General features: G+C 43.4%; 1 protein-coding gene across 6 annotated transcripts in view; it reads left to right on the forward strand.

Annotated features, from left to right (window-relative positions):
* Positions 1-20,129, forward strand: part of COL8A1 (collagen type VIII alpha 1 chain) — a 97,877-nt gene that overhangs the window by 57,967 nt on the left and 19,781 nt on the right. For all 6 annotated transcript variants that reach the window (XM_081908461.1, XM_081908462.1, XM_081908463.1 and 3 more), the window contains one exon: positions 15,564-15,675. The gene's annotated coding sequence lies outside the window, so the exon portion shown is untranslated. The remainder of the gene's footprint in view (positions 1-15,563; positions 15,676-20,129) is intronic.

A 20,129-nucleotide genomic window follows, 5' to 3' on the forward strand; every position in this document is an offset into this window, starting at 1 on the left:
CCTATATATAAACAGGAATGTGTTCTGACAGCTGATATCAATTTGGTATTGCATGTATATGTAACCAAGTATTACAAGTTTTAATTCATTGATGTATTTTGTATTTGTTTTATAAATGCAATTTTACTGTTGATCTTATGCTTTTCACTACCAGGATACCTAATTTTTCTTAATATTGGCGGTATTGTTATTGTTTTTATTGTTATTGGTGGTGTGTATGTGTGTGTGCTTTGCAAATTAGTAAAGGAGTCTTACATAGAAACGCCTTCTCTGGATAACTTTTTATATCTCATAATTGACTTTAAATGCTACCTGAATAAATTGTATTATATGAATTTTTTCCTAAGCTGTTCACCAACAGAAGATAGAAGCTATTAATATACACTTGTTATATCTGTAGATCTTAAGACAAGGATGAACCTTCAGATGTTGCTGGACTCCAACTCCAACCCCAACCAACATGGTCAGGCATTAATTGTCAAGGGTAGTAGGAGCTGGAGTCAAAAGCATCTGGAAGACCACAGGTTCCTCATCCCTGTCTGAAGGATTGTTTAAAAACACTTTTAAGATTGATGTTCAAAATCTTCTTGTTTACAACATATTCGGTCATTTCTCTTGAGAGCTAGCAGTAGCAGGTCTTTTTCAGAATGATCTGTCAAGCCCTGCTGCTAACTCTTTATTGCCTGAATGCCTTCCAAACCTGACCGTTCGTCGTGATCCCATCCCATGCAAACATACTTTCTGTCTGTGCAAGTTCAAGTGAGACAAAGAACGTATTGTCCTCTGCCGTGTAAGAGCTGAGACTCTCTGGATAAATATTTGGGAAATCCTTCAATGCTTCACTTGTAGACGTTTGCTAACATCCTCTGCTTTGCCAGACCATTTTATTAATTGTTTATTTGACCAATGGAATCTGTATTGTTTGTTACTAAGCTACAGTGAATATCACTGTCTGCAATACATGTAATTGCAAAAAGACCTTTGTTGTCCCCCACTGTATTAAATGGGTCTTAGTCCTTAACTTGATCCCACTGAAATTATAGAAGGAAAACTGGTTAGGTCATATGTCCACAGAACAAATGCATTTTTGAAAGAATCGGGAATTTAGTGCAATGATATTGTTAATCATCTTCATCATTGTATTTTACAACTGCAGTCATAACTAATGGGCAAAGTAATAAAAAAAAAAATGCAGGTTAAGTTTTGCTGGCAAAGCCAATGGGCAGACTGGCAAAAAGTACCACCAGTGGGATTCCCACTGGGAGCACCAGCAAAAGATGCAAGAAAGGGGTATTTCAGGGCAATGCTATTTTTCTAGAAAAAGAGGAGCCAGAAATCCGCTCCACTTAAATGTGGGGAGGAGTTGCAGTGGACCACGTGGCTGCCCACTCCCCTCCGGGGGCGGGGGGCGGGGTTGCCCGGAGGATCCCGGCCATGTCATCGACCAGCCAGCCAATCCGCTGGCTGGGGAGGCATGACCAGGACCCATTTAAATAGAGGCGTGAGCCACCATGAACGCCCCCCTTGTTCTCTTATAATAGCAATGGCACCTACCTGAGAGGTGCTAGAACTGAGTTCCGGCGAGTTCCGGCTGGAAAAGGCCCCATTCTGGGGGCATGGAATAGAAGGGGCTAAGGCAGCCTGAGGGCTGTGTCATCACAAGCCAGTTTCAGTGCCACTATGCAGCAAAATTGCCCCTGACCTGGCCCCAATCACTGAACCAGCTCCAGACTAAAGCAACCTTCCTGTCCCCTGCCACACTTGGTCCTGGCCATGTGCTGCAGCAATGTTGGTGTGGCAGTGGCCTCACCTCTCCGTGCAGCCCTGCTGATCAGCATCTGGGATTTAGAGTGCACTCTCTGTATGGAACCAGCTCAGTATGTCTTCTGACACTGCACTGCACATCATCATCATCATCATCATCATCATCATCATCATCATAATAATAATAATTTATTATTTATACCCCGCCTCCCCAGCCACTCTGGGCGGCTTCCATAAAAACCAAAAATACAGTAAAATCACACGTTAAAAACTTCCCTGAACAGGGCTGCCTTAAGATGTCTTCTGAATGTCAGGTAGTTGTTTATCGCTTTGACATCTGCTGGAAGGGCGTTCCACAGGGTGGGCGCCACTACCGAGAAGGCCCTCTGCCTGGTTCCCTGTAGCTTTGCTTCTCGCAATGAGGGAACCGCCAGAAGGCCCTCAGCGCTGGACCTCAGCGTCCGGGCAGAATGATGGGGGTGGAGACGCTCCTTCAGGTATACTGGACCGAGGCCGTTTAGGGCTTTAAAGGTCAGCACCAACACTTTGAATTGTGCTCGGAAACATACTGGGAGCCAATGTAGGTCTTTCAAGACCGGTGTTATATGGTCTCGGCGGCCGCTCCCAGTCACCAGTCTAGCTGCCGTATTCTGGATTAGTTGTAGTTTCCGAGTCACCTTCAAAGGTAGCCCCACGTAGAGTGCATTGCAGTAGTCCAAGCGGGAGATAACCAGAGCATGCACCACTCTGGCGAGACAGTCCGCAGGCAGATAGGGTCTCAGCCTACGTACCAGATGGACACAGATTTAACCTGTGCCTCCATGGACAGCTGTGAGTCCAAAATGACTCCCAGGCTGCGCACCTGGTCCTTCAGGGGCACAGTTACCCCATTCAGGACCAGGGAATCCTCCACACCTGCCCGCCTCCTGTCCCCCAGAAACAGTACTTCTGTCTTGTCAGGATTCAACCTCAATCTTTTAGCCGCCATCCATCCTCCAACCGCCTCCAGACACTCACACAGGACCTTCACTGCCCTCACATATCCCTGTAGTTCTTTAAAATCCCAAAGCCATAGTAACTGAATGTTGACAGCGGCTGGGAATTAACTGGAGCATATACTCTATTATATGACGCAGGTGACACTGTGGGTTAAACCACAGAGCCTAGGACTTGCTGATCAGAAAGTCGGCGGTTCGAATCCCCGCGACGGGGTGAGCTCCCGTTGCTCAGTCCCTGCTCCTGCCAACCTAGCAATTCGAAAGCACATCAAAAGTGCAAGTAGATAAATAGGTACCACTCCGGCGAGAATGCAAACGGCATTTCCATGCGTTGCTCTGGTTCGCCAGAAGCAACTTAGTCTTGCTGGCCACATGACCCAGAAGCTCCATCGGCCTATAAAGTGAGATGAGCGCCGCAACCCCAGAGTCGGTCATGACTGGACCTAATGGTCAGGGGTCCCTTTATACTCTATTAACTGCATTACTTAGGCTCTTATAAATACTTTTGTGTTACACACACACACTCTTTAAAGGTGATTATTTTTCTTTTAAAATAGCAATAAAAACAGAGGGTTAAAAAACAAAGAATGTCTTCAGATGCTGCTGTGGTACATGCTTACTATTAACTGACATATTTCTTCAGTCAAGTATTTGGGAAGGCAGCCAGAGGCCATTGTTATGAAAGAATAGTTTGTGATACCTCTGCCTGTCTCAATAACTTTGTGAAATCTCTTAAAATCAGTCTAGGTGACTTGCTAGCCTTAGGACCAGTATGTGCTTATGACTTATTTACTCACCATACATGTGCATGTGACTAGCCTACAGCGCTGGGTTCAGTCCAGACTGAGTTGGGCCAATCAGCTATAATAGTATAACCTAAACTGCTTCGATGTTTTCTACAATCAGTCAGTATATACATTTCATGAAATAAAATAATAAATAAGCCTGTGGTTGAGGCCCACCCAAAAATAGTGACAGTCTGGGAGTGCTCCTGGCAGAGTGGGCAATAGCAACAGATTGTATTATTAGAAGTTGTCAGAGACTAACAGCACCAAGAAGATATTGCATCCATGCCTATGTGCCAGCCAGTCAAAATGGTGACACTCCGCCAAGACTGTCATTGCTATTTTGTCCAGCTGTTTTTGTCATCATGAAGAATTAATGCCTTGGGAATGAAAGGAATGAAATACAGTTCTTATAATTTCAAAATGGGTCTGAATTACTGCCTCAAGTTATCTGAGAAAATCAGAAAAATATAATTTTATCTGAGTAAACGAGAAAATTGTATGAAGTAAAGTTTGCACACTTTCCACCAATCTTCTCCTCCTCTAATGGAAGCATGAGGAGTCAGAATTTTTTGGGATAACTCCAGTTTACTGTTACAGCTGAACTCTGAACTGGGATTAATCTGAACTATGGTTGAGTTAAGATCAAGTAATAATAATAATAATTTATTATTTATACCCCACCCATCTGGCTGGGTTTCCCCAGCCACTCTAGGCGGCTTCCAACTGAATATTAAAAACAATACCGCATCAGTTGTCTTTTAAAAGTAAAATAGTTGTTTATTGCCTTGACATCTGCTGGGAGGCGTTCCACAGGGCAGGTGCCACTACCGAGAAGGCCCTCTGCGTGGTTCCCTGTAACCTCACTTCTCGTAGTGAGGGAACGGTGAGAAGGCCCTCGGTGCTGGACCAGTGTCTGGGCTGGATGATGGGGGCGGAGGCGCTCCTTCAGGTATACAGGACATGGAATGAGATGAGCCTCACTCTCTGGGATTCTTTGTCCATGGTGGTCCAGCAGACAACATGTCCCTTTTCCCCATTCTACTGCTATTGGAGCATCAACAGTAGTGCAGTAGGGAAGGGACAGCCACAGAGTTGCATGAAGGAGGCCTCCATGCGTAGACCTGCGTGCTCCAGAGAGGGAGACCTACCCAATCCTGTGGCTCCTGGGATGCCTTCCCATTGACCATAGAATTGCACCCTTAGTCTTTGAGGGTCATTCTGTAGTTATTGGTTTACATTTACTGGTTTTCTTTATTGTACTTTCATGCTGTTTGCATTTGGTACATTACCTTGAATGTTGTTGTTTTTCAGAAATGTAATTACAGTGGTACCCCTGGTTAAGAACTTAATTCGTTCCGGAGGTCCGTTCTTAACCTGAAACTGTTCTTAACCTGAGGTACCACTTTAGCTAATAGGGCCTCCCACTGCTGCTGTGCCGCCGCTGTGTGATTTCTGTTCTCATCCTGAGGTAAAGTTCTTAACCCGAGGTACAACTTCCGGGTTAGTGGAGTCTGTAAACTGAAGCGTTTGTAACCCGAAGCATTTGTAACCTGAGGTACCACTGTAAAACATTTATATATAATAAGCAGTACTATTTTTCCAGAAAAAGAGGTGCCAGAACTCACCACAAATGCCTTCCTTGTTCTCTTATAATGGCAATAGCGCCCACCTGAGAGGTGCCAGAATTGAGCTCTGGTGAGTTCCTGCTGGAAATAAAGCCCTGATAATAAGCGATTCTGAAACCTGATCTGGGACCTAGTTTCATTCTGAAATGCTGGGACATTGCCAGGATTTTAGTGGATACTTAACACAATATTTACTGATGTAGCACACTGTACAGTCAGAGCTGTCCTTGTTGTTGATAAGCAGTGTCCAGTGCACAGCGGAATGATGAGAAGTATGAGCCAACATGCTCTATACTACTTTATTTACAGTTCAAAGCTGGTAAGTTACAGAAAAACATTTTCCCTCTGCCGGAGCAGAGAAATGCATCATCTCTCCTCTAAAGCACAGAGAGAATCACTAACTGAAACTGCAAAGAACAGTGAAAAACAGGAAACCAGTGTACGTCATATCCAGTCTCCCGTTCCCGTGAGAAAACCTCCAACAGTACAGACTGTGTGGAATGTAAACACCTGTCTTGTGACAAGCACTTCTGCTGCTCAGTGAGGGAAGCAGAAACCAACATCCTCCCCCTTTCTGTGAACATCTCTGGGCAGCGTGTTCGTACAATATCAGTACAAACCCAACTTCTGCACATAGGTACAGTGTTGATCCCTTGATACAATCTTGGACAATACATCAGCAGGAATTTCATTACCTGGCATATAGGACACCGTTACGAGTCCCTTCTGAATACGTTCCCTAGCATGTTGCAACTTCAATTGCAAGTGCTTCGTGCTTTGCTTACAACCTTCAGAATTTAGCAAAGCCAAACATGCTTTGTTGTCCTGGTAAACCTGGATTGGACATTTGACAGGAATTTTCATGTCTTTGCACAATTGTAACAACCATTCACAATCTTTAAGTGAATAAGACAGTGCATTCAGTTCAGCTTCACAAGTACTTAAGCTAACTGTTGTTTGCTTCTTGCACGACCAATCAAATAGACCCTGATTGTACTTATAGCAAACTCCAGACGTACTTTTCCTGTCTGTAGTGTCACTTCCAAAACTTGCATCTGCAAATATCTCAAGACCACCAGACTTCTGATTGTTAAATCTCAGTCTGTAATGCATAGTGCCTTTCAAATACCGCGCTATGCGTTTCAGAGCTTTCCAATCCTTAACAGTAGGATTGTTGACTTGTCTGCTTAGCAAATTACAGCTAACAGCAATGTCTGGTCTTGAACATCTGGCAATGAAGTTTAGCTTGCCTAGCACACTTCTGTACAGTGTAGTGTCAGAAAATGCTTCTTCAGTGTCATCTACCTGATAACTTGTTATCATCGGTGTGTCCACAGGGTTAGCATCCATCAGGTTTAGTTTGTTTAACACATCAGCAATTTTCCGTGACTGGTGTACTAGAATGTTACCATCTTGATCTCTCTCTATTTCCAGAGATAGGTAGTTGTTTACCTCACCAAGATCTTTCATGTCAAAGTGCTCTTTCAGTTGAGCTAGGGCGTTATTGTACATTGTGACATCTTTCCAAAAGAATAAAAGATCATCAACATAAAACAAACAATACAGTTTCTTTTGCCCCTCCTCTTTGACAAACACACATGGATCAGATTTCCCTTGCTTAAAACCTAGAGAAAACAATACTTCAGTGAGTTTTGTGTGCCAACACCGTGCACTTTGTTTGAGACCATAAAGGGACTTTTTCAGAGCACAAACATATCCCTGTTTTACCTGTACGCCATCAGGTGGAAGCATATAAAGTGATTCATTTAGAGATCCGTACAGAAAAGCTGTATTGACATCATGGTGACTAATGTGTAGATTTTCTTCTGCAGCTAGCTTGAGCATAAGCCTAATGCTCTCATACCTCACTGTGGGTGAGTAGGTCTCGTGATAATCTTCACCTGGTACCTGAGCAAATCCTCTGGCTACCAATCTGGCTTTGTGTCTGACTATCTTGCCATTTTGATCAGTCTTCGCTTTGAAGACCCATTTGCTTCCAAGCAATTTCATTCCTGGAACTACTGGAACAAGTTCCCATGTTTTGTTCCTTTCCAAGGAATCAAGCTCAGCCTTCATGGCATTTAACCATGGCTCAGCTTCCTTTGAATCCAAATCCTGGATTTCTTGGAAACTTGAAGGTTCAAAAACCTTCTTGGAGCTTTTAACAGCTGTTACTGCTATCTTAGCAAACTCATCAGCAAATCTCTTTGGAGGTCTGCCTTTTGTGGCTCTCTGTGACCTACGAATTAGCCTTAGGTCTTCAACACTCTCCTCTTCCTTCTTGGGAGAAAGGCGACCTATTGTGAACAATGGTTCCTCCAATTCTTGATCAGAGCTTTCAGAGGGTCGCATAGAGGCTTTCGCACTCTTGAAATCCTCTGAATCATCCGATTCAGTTTCAGTTTCAGAATCAGAACCTTCATCAGTGGGTGTGGGTTGTTGTGGTTGCTTTTGACTATCCTCAGTCTCATCACTGTCATCAGGATAACATTGGAAAATTCCCACATTCTCCCCCCACTTGGCATTGTACTCAACACTTCTTGTGAGCTTAATCTCCTTAGAGTCAGTCATCATTATTCTGTAAGACCCTTTCTGATAACCTAGAAAGATACCATGCAATCCACGCTTGTCTAACTTGGAGTTTTGTGGTGAGTGAACCCACATGTCAGAACCAAAAATTTTCATGTGTTTGATGTATGGCTTCTTGCCAAACATCTTCTCATAGGGGGTACAACCAATCGCTGAAGACAACCTGCGATTATAACTGTAAGTGAAACATGAGAGAGCTTCGGCCCAATAACTCTCTGGAAGATTTGCATCATGCAGCAAGGTTTTTAACCCTTGAAGCAATGTTTGATTTGCTCGTTCCGCAAGCCCATTCTGCCATGGCGAGCGAGGACTAGACAAATCATGTTGAATTCCTTTCTCAGCCAGAAAAGCTTCAAACTGCTGAGAAGTGAACTCTCCCCCCCGGTCGGTGAAAAGAATCTTAATCTTCTTACCATGCACATTTCCCAACCAAGCACAGAATTCCTTGAACCTAGGAAAAGCCTCTGATTTCTGCTTGAGATTGTACACAAAAATATACCTGGAAAATGCATCAATAAGAACCATGAAGTACCTATTCCCACCCAAAGAGGGCGCTAGTGGACCAACCAAATCAGCATGAACAACCTGGTATGGTTCTGTAGCTTGCCTACTAGACACCTTACCTTTCGCAGCCATTTTCACCTTGTTTGCTGCGCATGCCTTGCACTTCATGTGGTACCTGCAGGGTTTAATAGTCATACCTTCAACCAAAGCAGGCATTTTAGATACTGCCTCAAAATGCAAATGTCCAAATTTTCTGTGAAAAGCATGAATACAATCTGCATGCAAACTTTTGTTAGAACCTGCAATGCAACAAGTGTCATCCTGCACAACATCATCATAATACAAAAGAAACAAACGATCAACAAATTCAGCATACAATTGATAATCATTTTTCTTGGTGATGATGCATCTATTGTTCTTAAAGGAAACGTCTATTTTCCGCTCCATCAGCTGTCCAACGCTAAGCAGATTATGTTTCGCGTCCGGCACATAAAGCACGTCCTGTATCGACAAGTCCAAACTGTGAAGAACAACAGTTCCGTAGCCTTTACTGGGGATCGTGTGGCCATCTGCCTGGTGAATCGCACCTTCCTGCGGTGTAAAAGACACGAACAGTCGCTTATCGTTGCACATGTGATGCGTTGCAGCCGAATCAACAACGAAGAAAGATCTAGATGTCTTCAGGACCTCTGCAACCTCTGCAACCTTTGCAACCTTTGGAGCGTAGTGTGAGACCATTGCCTTGTGCTGCGTTGTCCTGGACACCGGACCTTTGCCTTTGCTCTGGCCTTTTCCACGCGATGAGCTTCCACTGCGCTGCTCTGTCTTGGCCTTGGGATATTTGCAATCCCTCTTCATATGGCCTAGACGTCCACACGAGTAGCATTTCACTGCCTTCAAAGCTTTGGCGCCATCTGGTGGTTCCACTGCACTGCGGGATGACGACTGTGAAGTCTCCCCCTTGTTGATGCAGCTAGCACCGCGGCGATCCGCTTCATTCAATATCACGGCAGTAACATAGTTCACTGTCAGCTGAGCAGTTGGCTGTATAGCAATCTGAGTCGCAACAGACTCCCAACCTGAACCCAAAGATTGTAGTATCATGAAGGAATACACAGCCTCTGGAAAGTTGAGTCCTCTCTGTTGCAGCTCATGTCTCAGATTCTGCATCTCCATCAGATGTATACGCACATCTCCACCTTCAGCAAGAGCCATATTATGCAGCTTGTTGAAGTAAAACATAGTGGACCCAGCTTCTGTCCTTAAGTGAGCCTCTTTCAAAGCATCCCAAATTTCTTTGGCTGAGGTCTTATCACGCAATAGACAGAGCTCTTCTGGGGATACTATCAATGTAAGAGTTCCCCTTGCCTTGGAATCCTTAGCTTTCCATTCATCTGTAACTGGAGCTGGGGGGTTGTCTGTAATCACCTCAAACAGACCCTCTTTCCGCAGAATTGCCTCTGCATACAAAACCCAGTCCGCATAATTTTTCTTATTGAGCTTAGGAATCCCACAAGCATCAGCTAGCTTTGCAGTCGCCATTTCTGCTTGTCTGCTGCTGCTTTAAATCAAGCTGCTTTAATCCAAAGGCAATTTCAAAACAGCCTCTGCCTTTGAGCCTGCGCCTTTCTGTATGCTGCGTTGCTTATCTGCAGCTGTTTCAAACTGCATTCCAAAAGCAAGCTCAAAAGTGATAGTCCCCAAGTGCTTTCTCTATGTTGCCCTTTAATTTTTGCTGCGTCATGTCTGCAGCTGCTGTGAAACAACAGCACTTCCAAAAGTCACTTTCACTTTCGTTTTCCCCCAGCATAGCGTCCCTTTGAGCCATTTGCCTGTGCCGCGGCAAAACCGGCTATAAAAGTTCAAAGTCCAGCCTTAAAGCCATTAATTAGAGGCTGGCAGGCTGCCCGGAGCAGTAGCACATACCTTCATCAATCATCTTGACGCGCAGAGCAGATACCTTGCGTTCCGTCTCTCTGCTGCTTTCCGATCCTCTGCCGGCACTTCGTCTCTTGCTCCTTTGTTCCTCTGCCAGGAGCCCGACTTCTGAAGTCCATCCTCAAAACACTGCATTTTTCTGGGCCCGAAACCAAATGTTGTTGATAAGCAGTGTCCAGTGCACAGCGGAATGATGAGAAATATGAGCCAACATGCTCTATACTACTTTATTTACAGTTCAAAGCTGGTAAGTTACAGAAAAACATTTTCCCTCTGCCGGAGCAGAGAAATGCATCATCTCTCCTCTAAAGCACAGAGAGAATCACTAACTGAAACTGCAAAGAACAGTGAAAAACAGGAAACCAGTGTACGTCATATCCAGTCTCCCGTTCCCGTGAGAAAACCTCCAACAGTACAGACTGTGTGGAATGTAAACACCTGTCTTGTGACAAGCACTTCTGCTGCTCAGTGAGGGAAGCAGAAACCAACAGTCCTGGGGTTTTTGCTGTTTACTTTGTCCTGGACAAATTGAAATGTTACTGTCCCCACACCAACCCTGTGCCTTAGCAAGCACCAAGCTGCAAAACAATAAGCGCATTAAACGATCAGGAGTTGACCATAATACTATTTCCCCTTCCTATAATTTTTCTTTACTTTTTTTTACTTTCTTCCCATTACAACCGCATTTGCAGCTGGTGGAGATCAGGAGACTCTCATCACATCCTATGAAATGCATCCAAAATATAATACCAAGCCCATGAGCTTCGAAGCTGTCTCTGTGTATCACCTCCAAAGAGCTCTCCCTTTCCAAGACATTTGCATAGATGAGTTTTTGAAAACCAAACAGTTTTACCTAGTTTGCCTCTATAGTGGAGTGTTGCCTTTCTGCCATGATTAACCGAATGGGAAATTCAAGACCCATAGTTTTCATAAATTATTATTATGATTATTATTATACACTATGATAAATAATGCCCTGGAAACTCAGGCTGCACACACATCATACATTAAAGTATGTGGCTTCCCCCAGAGAATCCTGGGAACTGTAGTTTCCCCTTCACAGAGCTACAATTTCCATCACCCTTAACAAAGGGCAGTGGCCAGGATTCTTGGGGGAAAGCCATGTGCTTTAAATGTGTAGTGCAAATGCATCCTCAGTTTCCACAAAATAAGTGAGCTAACTTCGGACTCATGGATAACTTCTGCTTCAAGCATATGAGGTCGCATGTGCAGTCTAGTATTTTGCTGGACCAATGTGTTGACTTGTGAATACAGTGATGTCGTAATGTCTCATAAATCTGTCTGTGTGGATCTTCCTCCTCCTAAGACTGGAGAGACAAGAGTGTGTGGGAAAGCTGAGAGTGAAAGGAAAAGGCTGGATTTGAGGAACTGACAACACCTCATCTAGAAGATAGCTCCCCAAATAAGGCTGTAAACACATTACCATCAAAGTGAGGTTATTTTTCACTGTGCTTCAATTCAAATGTACATGGTATTTTCCACATCACAGCGCGGTGGCGCTGTGGTCTAAACCACAGAGCCTAGGGCTTACCAATCAGAAGGTCAGTGGTTCGAATCCCCACGACGGGGTGAGCTCCTGTTGCTCGGTCCCCACTCCTGCCAACCTAGCATGTCAAAGGGCAAGTAGATAAATAGGTACAGCTCCGGTGGGAAGGTAAATGGTGTTTCCATGCACTGCTCTGGTTCACCAGAAGCGCCTTAGTCATGCTGGCCACATGACCCGGAAGCTGTACGCCAGCTCCCTTGGCCAATAAAGTGAGATGAGCGCTGCAACCCCAGAGTCATCTGTGACTGGACCTTTATGCTTGGATGTGTCACCATGCTAAACACCATGCTGACTGTCCACAGGGTGGAGACAGAGTTGGGATTTCTTTGCCTGATGAGAATTGCCAAGTTGGTTTCCTTGCCCCTCCACCCACCCCCAGTTCCATCTCTCCAGTTCAGCACCCCCAAAAATTGCCTTCGTGCAGCTGTCAGCTTCAGCCATGATCCCATACATCTCCCACATACGATGGAGTTTGCTCACAAGTAAGAGAAGAAAAGCCCAGGGAGCACATTGAAGTTTAAACCCATTCTTAGAATTTCTAGTGCTTCCTTGGCACCTACAAACATCTGAGAGAGAGAAAGTGGGTGGTGAAAGGAAGAATTTTTAAAATCCACAGAAATGCATTAAATGTGGTGCTTGTTTACATGTCACATTTACAGTAGGCTCCTGTTAATGATCAAATAAATAAAAACACACAATTCCTTGGAAAGGACCATCTTGTCATTAGCAATAGTGGCAGAGGTATAAAGCACTTAGCCCTGATCATCTGTCTTCTCCAATTACCCGTGACATTTTTACTGCAATGTGATTTATAAAGCTGCTAATGCAGTTTTAACTTCTGAGGATCTTGAATGGTTGCTAGTGTAGGCTGCCTATTCCTAAATATGAACCATATTGTACTGAATGAAAAACCACTGTGCTTTGACTAGTACACTCACATCCAGTGGGTGCTGGAGGAGACTCATCAGCAACAGCTGTGGTGGCAAGAACATCCTGGGATCCTAGAGATGGATGGAGAACCTGCTTATAGCTGTGTATCTTCTGGGAGCTGTGATCACCTGCAGAAGACCAGCCCTCCACTGTACTAGGGGCGGGAACATTACTGAATCCCTTAATGCCAGCATTTGATCCGAGGAAGAAATATCCCCAGGCTAAGAGAGCTTAGGCCATGTGCCTGGTAGAAGTCTAATCGCTTGATGACATAACATGACTCAGTGAATGCTTCCACTCAGCTCAGTGGCGCATGCTTGCAAGTCTCAATGCACAGGAAGCCATCATCATCTGCCCTGTTTAGTCCTCCTCCAGTGAACTGAAGGCAAGGTTATTTTCTTCCTTTCTTCCTCTTAAGCAAGCTACTTGCACAGTACTGTATTAGCAGAGATATGGTTAATGTGCTGCTTTGCCATGAACAGAATGTGGCAGGGGGAAGGAAGAGATTTCTGTTTGTGTGTGTGTTACACTGCAAAAATTGATTCACTGTATGGAGGAACTGAAACAGGTGATCCTTCCAATCAAGAAGTGAGAGCAAGTGTTGTGATTCCAGACTTCCCTATTAATAGATTGTAGCTAACGAAGTGCAAAGTTTGTCCTAAATTCAGGTGTGTTTGGGGCAAAACGTGATCAAACAGCTTTTTCATCCTGCTGCTTCTGTGCCTAGCAACACTCTATGCATGTCTACTCAGAAGCAAACCCCACTGAGCTAAACTAGTCATAAATATGGCCTACAGGCATCAGAAAGAGCTGAAGGAATTGCTAGCATCTGTGGTATCTCACAAAGGTGAGGTATAAAAGGTGTGGTATAAATACAATAAACAAATAATAAACAAGACTTACTCCCAGTAAGAGAAGAAGAAGATTTGGATTTGATATCCCGCCTTTCACTCCCTTTAAGGAGTCTCAAAGCGGCTAACATTCTCCTTTCCCTTCCTCCCCCACAACAAACACTCTGTGAGGTGAGTGGGGCTGAGAGACTTCAGAGAAGTGTGACTGGCCCAAGGTCACCCAGCAGCTGCATGTGGAGGAGCGGAGATGCGAACCCGGTTCCCCAGATTACAAGACTACCGCTCTTAACCACTGCACCACACTGGCTCTCATAGAGCATAGGATTACAGCCAAACTGGGCAATCCTACACATGTTGATTCAGAAATGGTCTTGTTCAATTCAGTGGGATTTACTCATAGGATTGCAGCCTTAGTAACCGAGTTATTGGCAATCATTGCCTTGGTATGTTCTGCCAGGGTTTTAAAATTGCATATCTTTTGCTTGTGCTTTGCTAATGTTTTATATGTAATTAAGTTATATTTTGGGATTCTGCCTTGCTAAAGGTCTTGCTCTACCCTGATTTTCTGTCCTGCTTCCTGATTTTTCTGATGGCTCAATATATAAGAAAATGCAATGTGACTCATCTGTCAAAAGCTGTTGTAGGCTTTTTCGTAGAATCTGCTTAATGACAACAGGGAAACATTGCCATTATATAAGAAAGACAGCATTTATGCCCAATAGGCTACAGACCTTCAAATTTCAGAAACAAATATTTGAATCTACAAGATGGGAAGAAAGATAAATAAACATATTGAAAAGCCCTCTTGTTGCTAAAACTGAAACAATCCTTATAGTTCCAGTTATAGTGATCTTGGTTAATTGCAAAGTTGTTACCTTTCTTTTTCAGCATTTGTCAGAATAACAAAGATACAGTACATCGCTTGATATAGCTTTCATCTTCATCCCTGCATCAGAAGGAAACACTCAATCTTGTACATGTCAGTAATAAATCACAGTTATCATACCCCACTGTGGACATCACCTCATTTCATCATGGCTCTGGACTTGTTTGATTTACCTTTCCCCCTAGTTGAAGTTACACATAGTTTTTAAATGTGGATGGAGACTGCAGTTTCCTGTTCTGCCCATCAGATGCATCTATAATGCCAACTGGACCATTCGCCCTCTATGTGTAGCCAGTGGTATAATGAATAAACTTTTCATAGATGTATAAGGTCCAATGCATGGTTGATGGCCAGATCATGCTCGCCATATATAAGTTGGATGTCAACCATGCAGTGGATTTTATGCATCTAAATAAAGTATGGAACACTGTATGGAACTGATTATTTAGTAGAATTCAATGGATTTTATGCATGTCAACACTAAAGAAATGCCTGGTGAATCTGAAGTTGAAGCAGACACACTTTGTGAGCATGATAAAAAGATACAATCCTCTTCATTTTGAGAGAGTGTGTGAACTAGTCCAGTGTCTTTGGTGGAACAGCAACTCATGCAACTAGGTCTTAAATCAGGATAATTTATCAACCTGCCTGTATCATACTGAGGTCATCTTTGGAAGATGGGCTTCAACCATCTAGAGTTAGGAAGGTGAAAACCAGAGAGAGGGCTTTCTGAGTTGTGTGAACCAAATTTATGGAACTCATTCCACAGATAACTTCTTTGCAATGCCATGTAAAGACATTTTGATGTTCTTAAGTCTTTTGATACTTCGTTTATTCTAATATGCTATTATTTCTTTATTTACACACAACTTCTGCACTGACTGCTGCAGACCAGTAGGGCTTCAGAAATGGCAGTTTCTCCACCACAAAATGCACCACCACTTCAGGCAAATCTCAAATTTCACTGTAAAATCTTAAATTGAAATTGAACTATTTATGGTTGAAAATTCTAATCTAATATTTGTATGTTTTTTTAAAAAAATCTGCAGGATGTTTGTTTGTTTGTTTATAAAGGGGTGATTTATAGTTCAAAATGTAACCTTTCAACTTATTTTTTTTCTAGGTGCTGGCGATAAAAATAGTTCTTTCCTTTCCAAAGTCTGATGAAAAACCAAGGCTTCTGAACACCCTTGTGCACTAACTCACAGCTCCATCTTTCCCCCCAAAATCTTAATGTAAGTACCACCATCTTAATGCTGCCAATGTTTTCAAATGTACACAATTTTCACCCACATATTTATTAAACATTTTCCAATCTTCTTTAAACATATATTCTTCTTGTTCTCTTATTCTGTAAGTTAAGTCTGCAAACTGAGCATATTCCATCAGTTTAAGTTGCCAGTCATCTTTAGTTGAGACCTCACTCATTTTCCATTTTGGGGCTAACAAAAAAAGGCTATTTATGTATCCCACTACTGCAGCCCATGTTTTGTTAGGGGCACAAAATTTCAACACCTGGTGCTGCCTCAATACAGCTGCGTTCTCCTGTCCCTGGGTTCTGTTGAAAGCAGCTTCCCCATGCGAACCAGGAAGTGACCTCTCCAGAGAACAAAATGACTCTTCTTTTCTTATCTCTGAGGCTGTGATCTCCTGGATGACACAGATGTCCGTTAAGCCATTGAATGTGCATGCCTACTCCATCTATTTCACTCTCTCCCACCCCTCCATGCAGCCCAGAAGCTGGCAACCCACATTATGCCACTGATCTCCCCCATGTCTCATATTCTTCCCCCTGCCCCCTCTCTTACTTAAAAAAAAAAATATGAATCATGGCATTAAAGAGTTGGAAGGGGCCCTGTAATGCAGGAACCACAGCGAATCACCTGCTTTTCTGCTGCTGTACTGATAGCAGCTATGGTGATCTCTCTGCCACTGCTGGGTTCTGGAAAGGAGCCAAAGCAGGAATCCTTCAGAACCAGGCATTCTGGGTGAGGTGGCCAGGAGAATGCTTGCGCTGTCACACAGTTCACTGCTTAGTAGTGTAGGGATTTTCCAGGCCACCTTGCCCAGAATGGCTGGATCTAGGAAGGACATCCTTCACCCTTTCTCAGAGCCCAGGTGGGGGCTCTGTGGATGGGGTCAGATGGGACCAGCCTTCACTCTACCATCTGGGCCTGGCACACATGGTCAGCAGGTTGGACTGGTTCAGAACCCTGGGCCTTCTGGTTGACTACTGGCTCTAGGCAGAAGGAGAGGACAAGTGAGTGGGCAGCAGAGCCATGGAGAGGAGGAGTGGTGTCATGAAGACACCTTGCCCAAAGTCCCCACAATACCTAGAGCCGGCACTGCTGGGAATGGTGCGGGATATAGTGTAGGGGGCTGCAAGTAGAAAGAGGAGTTGATGGACATACTTTGCATGAACAGAAGAGCAACTCAGGACTCAAGCCAACGTACTCCTTCTTTTGGACATAGGGACTAATACTTGGAGAAGTTATACAAGTCCGCAAGCTAATCGAAGAAACAGAACCTTGAATACTGACTCCAGCGCTGTCCCTTTTAGCAAACTGGTGCCTTCTCCTTCCTGAGTCGGCTGCAGCCGCTGAAAAGAATCGGAATGTAATGAAGGTTTAGACAAACCTTGGCACAAATATTCCACCACAATGAGTGTTTATCTACCGAGATCAGCCAGCTTTAAGAAATTGAAAACACACTGTTGATGTGAACTTACCCCCAACGCAAAGCTGCAAACGCTATATGCAAACTTCAGTGGCAGGTCCCATCTCCCAAATTTACAGAGATCTGTAAGCTTTTAGGCTTCATGTCTGTTGCCAAGGACATTTGTATCCAATAGAGATTCTGGGCTCCAACCAAAAGCAACACTATAATTGTCTCCACCAAAAACAGGAGGTCCTCTCTGGGATTTCCTGTCTCTAAATCCCACCCACTCCCCACTTCCCTCACAAATGGCCTTCCAATGTTGCGTTTTCTGAAACCCCAAAGGAAAATATGTTCAATTTATGCAGGTGAAAAGAAGATGCTCAGCTTTCATCAGGATTCTCTCTGAAAGCATTAGGCAAAGCAGAAATATACCCGTTGGCGGTTTAAAAAACTTTTTATAGAAAAACACACACACAATCATGTGAAAATAATAGTCAGACTTAAGGATTTAGATTAAAGTAACAAAATATTTTAAGAATGCGCTTGCCTGAGTCTCTTCAGTCTGTCTGGGATTCCTTTGCTGTAATCCAATGTAGGATTGGCCCAACTTAATCATCGCCAAGTGGATATATATAAAGGACTTAAGAAAAATAATGTATGCTTTTTTGAACATACAAATGAGAGAAATAGAAATACATCCAAATAGAAAACTCTGTACAGTTCATTCTCTCATTCCAGCCACAACACAGAGGGGGAATATATCAAGGCAACCTCAAAGGGACTCACGAGCTTAGTATCAGTTACGCAATGGTCAAACTGGAATTTTTGATTTTAAATTAAAGGCACAAGCTAGCACAGGTTTGTCACGATTTATGCATTTTGGTCTGCATGCAGAAGGTCTCAGGGACTGTCTTACACCAAGTCAGACCACAGGCCCATTTAGCTCAGTGTTATCCAAACTATCTGACAGACACTGTCAAACTTGAAGACATCCCAAGCCAATAATAGTCAAAGCACAGGCAATTTTGGGTGGTGGGTGGAGTGTTGGATTAGGACCTGAGAGACCAGATTCAAATTCCAACTCAGCCATGAAGCCCCCAGGGTGATGACCTGTGCTTGGTCCAGTCTCTGTCTCTTAACCTAGCCCACCTCATGGGTTTGTTTCAAGAATTAAATGGGGAGGGGGGAGAACTATGTACACCATCTTGACCTCCTTGGAATATAAAAGGTGGAATATAAATGTAATAATGAAATAAATAATAAAATATGTAGAAGAAAATGAGGAACTGGAGGTGGGCACCTCATAATAAGCTTTGGGTCACCACAAATAATTCATCCACACCTCCAGGGAAGTGTCTTTTGTGTGATGGTGTTAAAGCTTATCTGCTTTAATGCTTTATTTGAGCACAAGACCAGGGCTTTTTTTTTCAGCCAGAACTTACCGGAATTCAGTTCCAGCATCTCTCAGGTAGGCCCCAAGGGAGAACAAAAGAGGTGTTCATGGTGAGTTCCGGCACTTCTTTTTCTAGCAAAATAGAACCGCGCAAGACATTATTAAGCTCAGAAACCCCATGCCAATAATAGCCAAAATCCAAACATAAGGATTTCTGTTACCAATGAAACATTGAAATGGATTTGTTTTTAAATGTTCAATAGCTTTAAATAATTACAGTGGTACCTTGGTTCTCGAATGTAATCCATTCCGGAAGACCGTTTGAGTTCCAAAATGTTTGAAAACTGAGGCACAAAGGGGCTGTCTGCAAATTCAGTTGAGGAAATTGAAAAACACGCAGTGGGAGCCATTCAACGTCCGGGGCGCGTTCGAAAATGGAAGCATTTACTTCTGGGTTTTCAGTGTTTGGGTTCCAAAATGTTCGTCAATGGAGAAGTTCAAGAACCGAAGTACCACTGTATATAAAAATGACATGGCACAATCTGACCAAATATAGCACAGCCAAATATGCCCCCCTTGATTTCCATGGGAAATATGTAAGAGCACTTTCACTTGATAATTTCTCCTATTTGAAATTGGTAGGGCGCCAGTACAATACTTTATTTTATAGCAATTATTAAATATTTGTGTAAATTTGTACTTTGGTATACATTGTGTCCAACAGTTAGATTCCAGTTAGATCCTTGACATATTTACCTAAACCAAAAGGAATGCACAACATTCACGTGCAATATCATTTATTATGAATTCATATAACCATCCAACGGGTTTGGGGGGGAGATGGAAGTGTGTGAGTGAATGAATTCTTCCTTCATTTTTTCTGGGACAAATCATACCTAGAATCATGTTCCTAAAAGGAAGCTCTACATGTTAGTATACCTAAAATCATTCTGTAATAAAATATCAGTGCTCAAATGTTGTTGTTTTTTAATTCAACTTATTTTGGGCACAGTACATCTTGAATTGCAGATTCAAAGCATTATATATAAATTTAATTTTAAGCTTGAGGTGTGCCCTTTCAGATGGTGGGAGACGCCAAAAAAAGGGGCATGTGGACTTTTCCCAGAGCGTCAGAGTCTGGGAGACTTTTTGTATGCAATAAAAGCTCATCTTTCAGAGCATGCTGGTGTATGATTGCTTCTGCTGCAATAAATTTGAGGTTCAACCATAGACTGACTGGACTAATCTGGAGAAATTATCAGTGAACCATGTTCACTGGGTGATATTGCCAGGGTCTTTGTGCTAGTGACTGCCGCTGCATTCAGTTATGAAGGAAGCTGGATTGGGATTTCTTTTCCGGGGGGAGGGGGTCATGTAAAGGCACTGAAACTGGCAAGTTTGTAGTGAACTTTGAGCCTAAACAAAATTTAAGGTTTAGGTAATGAGGGATGTCATGGGAAACTTAACTGTTAAACTGCTATTCCAACTGTAGGTGGCACTGTGTCTGAACGGGGGCAGTTAGCTATGCTGCTGTTCTAGGCTGTCCTTAGCAATAAAATTGTTCTGTTGGGCATCTGTTTGCGTCCAGGGGCACCAGATAGGGGGGCCGAGGGGCCTTGGCCCCTCACATTTTTTTTT

This window comes from Podarcis melisellensis, assembly GCF_964234715.1.
Source record: "Podarcis melisellensis genome assembly, chromosome: 4".
NCBI lineage: Eukaryota > Metazoa > Chordata > Lepidosauria > Squamata > Lacertidae > Podarcis > Podarcis melisellensis.